This window comes from Eptesicus fuscus, chromosome 2 (assembly GCF_027574615.1).
Source record: "Eptesicus fuscus isolate TK198812 chromosome 2, DD_ASM_mEF_20220401, whole genome shotgun sequence".
Lineage (NCBI taxonomy): Eukaryota > Metazoa > Chordata > Mammalia > Chiroptera > Vespertilionidae > Eptesicus > Eptesicus fuscus.
The window spans coordinates 73,213,375-73,219,852 of NC_072474.1; the positions used below are offsets into that span (position 1 = coordinate 73,213,375).

At 35.2% G+C, this 6,478-nt stretch overlaps 1 non-coding gene across 1 annotated transcript; it reads left to right on the plus strand.

Moving 5' to 3' along the window:
* The first annotated feature begins 260 nt into the window (after positions 1–260).
* LOC114228339 (U6 spliceosomal RNA) lies at positions 261–365 on the plus strand. Its single transcript, XR_003614482.2, has one exon. It is a non-coding gene; the product is annotated as a U6 spliceosomal RNA (small nuclear RNA).
* The last annotated feature ends 6,113 nt before the right edge of the window (positions 366–6,478 follow it).

A 6,478-nucleotide genomic window follows, 5' to 3' on the forward strand; every position in this document is an offset into this window, starting at 1 on the left:
AAGGTGGAATGTTTCAGAAGATGGTTAAATCGAAGATCAAGTTCCACCTACCTCTGTTACTGAGTCACTTTCTAGGCCATGTTTTTGTTAAGTAAACCTTTCTTCTTTGACAAATAATCATCTGTCAGAGCTCCACGTAGTTCCACAGAATAGTAAAAATAACTGGGAGCTCCTTTGTATATATAATTGCTAAGTAAATGCCAAAGTCTTACAAGACAGCCCTTAAAGTCTACTGAGTGAACATTAGAAAATCAAATTCCGTGCTTCCTTCGGCAGCATATATACTAGAAATCGGAATGACACGGAGATTAGCATGGCCCCTGAGCAAGGATAATATGCAAATTCATGAAGCATTCCACATTTTTTAAAAAATCAAATTTCCTGGCAACCTGTTAAACATAATTATCTAACCAAGTACTATCCCATAAAACAAAACAAAATTGGAATTATTCAATCTAATAGCTAGAGAAGCAGCTGGGAATTATGTAGTAGACTTTTTTTTATAGTAAAATAATTCTAAAAACACTGCCTGTTTTTTTTAACTGCTCATATGACATACTTTATTTCCAATCTACAACCATTAAAAACCCTTTGTAAGTTTTCACTGTACAGTTATTCTCATGTCTGAAATAAGACACAGGGGCAGGGAGAGCTGGTGGATTGGACCACAGTCATCCTAGTACCCAATCCATCCTGGGAAGGAGCCTTTAAAGACAGGAGTGAGCAGAAGAGAACAGTGGGCAGGAGAGGCCGACCGTTTGGCCCAAGGATGCCCTTGGTTTCTTCCCTCCTGAAGACCTTTCCCTGGGCCCTTGACGGCAGGACCCTCACCGGGAAACCAGGCTGGGCAGGAAGGGGGCTTCGCAGTATTGGCAGGAGTTGGGAGGGGCAGGATGGAAAGGAAGGACAGCTTCTGGCTCTTCCCCAGTCACTGGGGGTTGGAGCTGCTTTTTGGCACAATCTGCAAGATCTCCTTGGAGGTGGGAGGAGGAGGAGCTGGGGATTTAGGATTCTTTTCTTGAGTTAGGTTTCTTTCCATTTGAAGAGAGGCCATGAGCCGATGGTGAGGTTCCCAAGGGATAAATGGTCAGGGTCTTTTTCCTCCTGCCCCAAGGACTGCCAACCCCGCCTGGCTTGTACAAAGCACTGCCTTTTTGATTGCCTATAATTAACCCACCAGCTCATTTTATCCGTCCCCCTGCCCCTGCCGCATCTGCACACATGAAATGTCAATAATTTATTAATCAATTAATGCTTTTGCTCTGGCAATGTGAAAAACCTCTCATCAGATCCTTTTCCAACCATTTCACCATCAAAATAATGATGCTTGGATTATAGCCAGAACAGAGGAAAGAATCAAGTATATAATGACCTCATGTGGCAAAGGGCTATAACTACTGATTTAACTATGAAATAATCATGGGCTTAAATAACTTTTGTTACAAAATTTTTATTTTCAAATTGCTTTTTTAAACGGGCATTAAATACTGCCTAGGAGAAAGGAAGAAGAGGAAAATGACCTCAGATGTAAAGAAAAAGCAGAGGTAAAAATAGTCATCTATTCACTAAAATAAAAGGGGCTCCCCTGCTAGAGTCAAAATATTTGGCTTCTTGTTTCAGTTTTATTAATTTTTGTGGAAACTTGAAAAAATCCCTTAGGCTCTCAGATCTACAAAATGCTGGTAAGTTTTTTTCTATTATAGACTTTGAAGGCTAAAATATGGTTATGTGAATTTTATATCTTGTATCTGAAACTTTTATCCCAGTTATGGTATTTATAATTCTATAACTAAAACATTTTTAAGCTCATCATAAAAATGAAACCTAAAACTAAAGCACTGTTACCTAGTTTGACTTCCAATTATCACCTTTTATTCTATTGCAATGGACATTGATTGGTATAGCACCTATTTTATTCTAGGCATAGAACTAAGATTAAATTAATTCAAAGTATAGCCATATTGCTAATAAACTTCTTGAGGATAGTTTTTTTCTTCAATTACAGTTTACATCCAATATTATTTTGTATTATTTTCAGGTAGAGAATAGTCTTAACTCTTAAAATACTTTAATATGTATCAATTTGAAGTCTTACAAAACAAAACTGGGTGTTGATTTTTATGTGAAATCCCTGAACCAAATCCAAATCCTCATTGATAAAAAAAAATAACATTCTGAGAACATCAATATCATATTAATTATAACTCATTAAACATACAATTATAGAGTGACAGCCACAATATTAAAAAAAAAGTGGAGAAAAAGGAGTAAGTACATACCTGTTACTCATTAATGTTTGTAATTTATCCCTGAAAGCACAGTCACTAAGTAAAAGGCTTTAAATGGAAATATTTTCCATTAATTTTAATAGGGTACATTATAATATGTTATATCCCAAGATCTCCAAAACAGGATCAATTGACTAAGAACAATTTTACAGGCAATAAACAATATAGATTGTCCATAAAATATATTGTAAAGGTTTACTGTACTTGCCAGGGAGGAAAACTTGATAGGGGGTGGTGGTTTGATGGAGAAGAGGAATAAAGGAATCATTCTTTGGAAGGTAAATTCTGCTTTCTACACCATTTTCTCCGATCAATTTTCCAGACTTTTGGGGTAGTAATGGCTATCTTGCATTCAAACTGCACTTAAAATTTAAGTTATAACACCTTTAGGGTACTTCAAAACACATCTGTACATAACACTGAAATCCCAGAAGATGCAACCTCTTCATTCCTCTCATTTGACAAAATTATGAAAGCAAAATAATCTGATGCACAACTCAAGTGTATGACACTGTATAGAAAGTGTCAAGTAAACAGATATGTTTTTGTCTAAGAAAGAAATTTTTTATTGCATACTTGTTTAGTGTAATTTGGAGTAAGAAAAGTCTTTAGTCTCAAGGAGAGAAATAAATGATGATTGTCTGAAAAGTGATATAACTTTTCAAAAATTGTTATGGCAAAGTCCTAGCCTGTTTGGTTCAGTGGGTAAAGCCTTGGTCTGCGGACTGAAGGGTCCCGGTTTCTATTCTGGTCAGGCGCATGTATCTCAGTTGCAGGCTAGGCCCCTGGTTGGGATGCATGCAGGAAGCAACCAATCTATGTGTCTCTCTCATCATTGATGTTTCTGTCTCTCTCCCTCTCCTTTCCTCTCTGAAATCAATAAAAATATATTTTTTTAAATGTTATGGCAAAAATTATTAACTGAACAGTTTTTATGGAGCAAGTCTGTATTTAAATATTTAAAACATATACTGTATATATGTATGTATATATATATTAATGTATATATATATGGCATTACTGACCTCAGTACTAATACATTTAATACTTAATAACAACATTCCAAAGCACTAAGCAGAATAAAAGAAAAAAATGAATTATATCAAAGTTGCCTCCATTTTTCAATATTCATCTAACTGAAGATGAGAAAAAAAAAACATTTCATTTTACACATAAATTCTTTAAAACAAAACGAACAAAAACCTTATTAGGGTAGCCTTTAAAAGCCCCAATTGTATTATGAAACCAGGTAGCTCATGCCTCTAGGAAACACAAAATGACCCTATATAAAGCTACAGTAATCCAGACAGTATGGTATTGACAAAAGAATGGAAAAATAGATCAATGGAACAGAATAGAGCCTCGATGGACCACACAGTCAACTGGTAATCAATAAAGGAGCAAAGGCAATACAATGAAGCAAAGATCGTCTTTTCAATAAGTGATGCTGGAACAACTGGACATCCACATGAAAAACAATGAGTCTAGAAAGACATTACACCCTTTATAAAAATTAACTCAAAATGGATCACAGGCCTGAAGACAAAACACATAATTATAAAACTCCTAGAAGATAACTTAAGAGAAAACCTAGATGACCTTGGGTATGACTTCTTAGATACAACACAAGGTACAATCTATAAAAGAAATTGATAAGCTGGACTTTATTAAAATTAAAAACTTCTGCTCTGCAAAATACAATGTCAGATGAACAAGACAACCCACAGACTGGAAGAAAATATTTTGCAGAAGGCCCATTTGAAAAAGGGCTATTGTCTAAAATATTCAAAGAACTTTTAAAACTCAATAATAAGAAAATGAAGCCAATTTTAAAATGACAACAGACCTTCAGGCAACTCACCAAAGATATACAGATGGCAAGTAAGCACTGAAATGATGGTTATTATATGTCATTAGGGAATTGCAAATTAAAATGAGGTACAACCACATACTGGTACCTATTAAGAATGGAGTAAATCCAAACCACTGACACCACCAAAAGTGAAGGAACAGGAACTCACTTACTGCTGGTAGGAAGGCAAAATGGTACAACTATTTTGGAAGACAGTTTCTAAGAAACTTAAACATGCTCAACTATAATCCAGCAATTGCACTACTTGGTATTTACCCAGATGAATTGAAAACTTATGTTCATAGAAAAACTTGCACACAAATGTGTATAAAGCAGCTTTATTCATAATTGCCAAAACTGGGAAGCAACTGATTCAGCACTTAAACCAGTGATGGGCAACCTTTTGAGCTTGGTGTGTCAAACTTCACCAAAAAACTGAGCATAACTCGGGTAGTGTGTCACTTTGAGGAAAAAACTAACTCCAAGACTCTAGTCGCAAATGTTTCATCCTCAGGAGCAGCAAATGTTTCATCCTCGGCATGCGGCTGAGTGTCATCAGAAATGGCTACGCGTGTCAGTGCTGACACGCATGTCATAGGTTCACCATCACTGACTTAAACGAAATAAGCTGTCAACCCATGAAAAGACAGGGAGGAAACTAAATGCAAATACCTATGTGAAAAAAAAGGCCAATCTGAAGAGTTTACATACTAAACGATCTAAATATATAACACTCTGGAAAAGGCAACTATGGAGACAAATAAAAGGTCAGTGGTTGCTTGAGATTGGGGTAAGGGGAATGAACAAAACACTGAGGACTTTTAGGGCAATGAAACTATTTTTGTATGATGAATACATGTCATTATTCGAAAAAAAAACCCACAGAATGTACAACACTGAATAAACTCTAATGTACATTATGGACTTTGAGTGATAATAATGTATCAATGTAGGTTCATTGAATGTAACAAATGTACCACCTGGTGGGGATGTTGATAGTAGGGGATGCTGTACAAGTTCAGGGGTAGAGACTGTATAGAAATTGAAATTTCCACTTAATTTTGCTATCAACTTAGAACTGCAATAAACAATATAGATGGAACATAAAATATTGTCAATAAGTCTAAATAAAGTCTATTAAGTTTTTAAAGAGATAAGACTGGTGAAATCCAAATAAGGCCTGCAGTTTTATGTAATAGTATACCAAAGTAAATTTCCTAGTCTTGATAATAAGACTAATTTTACTATGGTTATGTAAAATGTTATCATTTGGGGGGAAATCAGTGATAGAACTCCAATACTTTCATAATATTCTGAGAATCAAAAACTACTTCAAAATTTTAAAAAAATGTCTTGAGGAAAGATAAGATGTGTTAAATGTGGAAGGCTGTTATTTATCGATTTGTAAGTACCTTAAGCAACTAATCTAGTTTGTTTGTTTTTTTGTTTGTTTGTTGTTGTTTTTTTTTTGGTGGTGGTAGTAAGATTTACATCTCTATGTAAAAAACACTTGGGTACTCCTTGTTCTAAAAAATATGACAGACCTAATTTCTATAAGCTCAGTATACAGTTTTAGGCATAGAAGATGAGAAATTCTGAATGAGGGAATAGTACAATTTTCTTAGAAGAGCAAACTATAAAAAGTAGTACATATATTTTGATGGAGAATGATCTGATATGGGAAAAACAAACCGAGAATGCAGACCAGTAAGCTCAATACTCTTGGTGCCTATCCAATGGTACAGCTTTTATTTTGAGTCATGACAAATAATAAATTTAGCTTCTTTTCAATTCTACAGATTTAAAGTCATCAAACACTTTTAAAGGTTACTGAAAATCTCTGAACTCTTTGCTTAAAATAGAATCAATATAATTTATATAAACCATTGTTACCTTTTTATAGTCATGTTTTTCTTCAAAGCAGAATAAATTTTAATCTTTATTGTTGAAAGTATTACATGTCCCCATTTTCCACCACTGACCCCCTCCAGCCCACCTCTGCACCCCCGCCCCAGGCCTTCAGCACCCTATTGTCTGTGTCCATGGGTTATGCATATATGCATACAAAGTCTTTGATTGATTACATGCCACCCACCCATCCTCCCATCTTCCCCCTAGATTCTTCACGCTGTTCCATACTTCCATGTCTCTGGATCCACTCCATTCATCGGTTTATTTTGTTACTTAGATTCCAAATATGAGTGAGATTATGGGATACTTGTCTTTCTCTGCCTTATTTCACTTAGCATGATATTCTCCAGGTCTCTCCATGCTATCTCAAAGGGCAAGACATTCTTCTTTTTTTATTGCTGCATAGTATTCCATGGCATAAATGTAC